Here is a 1,491-nt window from a genome sequence, read left to right on the forward strand (position 1 = left end):
TGCACATATCTTCACAGAAACTGATATAAGATGTTACAGTCTCTGTGAGCTCGTCCAGATCGGTGGCAGCAGCTTCAAAAACATTCCAATCAGTGAGGTCAAAACAAGCTTGTAAATCCTGCTCTGCTTCATTAGTCCATCTTTTTACTGTCCTTAATACAGGTTTAGCTGATTTCAGATATTGATTAAAAGATATTGATTTAAGACAAAAATGTTTTAAAATCTTACCAGCATGTTAGTTATCTTATAATCCATTACAGTGTACAAAACAATCACCGCAAAATGGCAGCAGCTGCGTTTGTGTGAAACGAGAGAACGAGTCCATGATACAAGGATGACATAATTAAATAATTGTACACATAATATTGAATTGAGTTTTAATATTTTATTAGCTAACCAAACGCAAAGTTTCCACGAAGAAAAACTGTTCCTAGCAAGAGTACAGTGCCGACTTCAGTTACCCGGATGAGCCTGTGTTATTAGTTTTTACCGGTTGTTATCGAGGGATAAAACACCTCGGAATGTCACGACTGACCAATCAGAATCAAGTATTCTACAGAGCTGTGTAATAAACGGTTTTAATGCATACCTGCCAACCAATCAGAATCGAGGATTCAGACAGACCATATATATGAATAACATTAACAAACAAACTCAGTGCTTTTTTTTCATCACTTTTATGCCTAACGGAAGCACCCTTGCCTGTTGTGTGACGTCACAGTAAACATATCCCTTACGAAAATTAACCATGGTTTTACCACTAATAAAACCAAAAACCATAGTTACTATAGTTAAACCATGGTAACCACAAATTTACCAAGGTTTTGCTACACCATAGTGTAACCATGGTATTTGTATTAAAACTGTGGTTATACAAATGGTAATCAATACGCCAAAAAAATATGGTTACTACACTTTTACTACAATAAAACCATGGTTAATTTTCGGTAGGGATACACGATATACCTTGTTGGAATATGTTGAATCTGAAATACCCTTTCTGCAAAACAAGTTCAGGCAGTTTAGACACAGTTTTCAGATCTCATGCACTCTATTTGCAAAACTCAAAACTCTATCTCACTCACTAAAACACAATCTGCACCGTGATAAACAAAGCAAAAGTTAAGCACAACTGCAACAAGGTCGTCATCGTTTACACACAATAATTCAAAACAGTTCACACTTGTTTCTAAATATGTGACTGTACAAAATATAAGCCAGATCAAAATGCACAGATGGCATGCGTGCATCATCAATCTGAGAGGTACATAAGAGTGTGCGTACGAGGTGGAGGAAGAGCAAGACCAAGAACAGTTCTACGAGGTGGAAGACCAAGAACAGTTCAACCTAAATTGAGCAGATTCTCTGTGGCCACCATACAGTTTTTACAGTTTTTCAAGAACAGCTAAAGAAGAATGGTAGAGAATCTTGTGTAGAATTGCAAGACTACCCCGCTAGGGTGGAAGAACTGGCCTGTGGTGACAGAAACAT

The sequence above is a fragment of the Sinocyclocheilus anshuiensis genome, unplaced genomic scaffold (assembly GCF_001515605.1).
Source record: "Sinocyclocheilus anshuiensis isolate Anshui unplaced genomic scaffold, SAMN03320099.WGS_v1.1 scaffold3813, whole genome shotgun sequence".
NCBI classification, from domain to species: Eukaryota; Metazoa; Chordata; class Actinopteri; order Cypriniformes; family Cyprinidae; genus Sinocyclocheilus; species Sinocyclocheilus anshuiensis.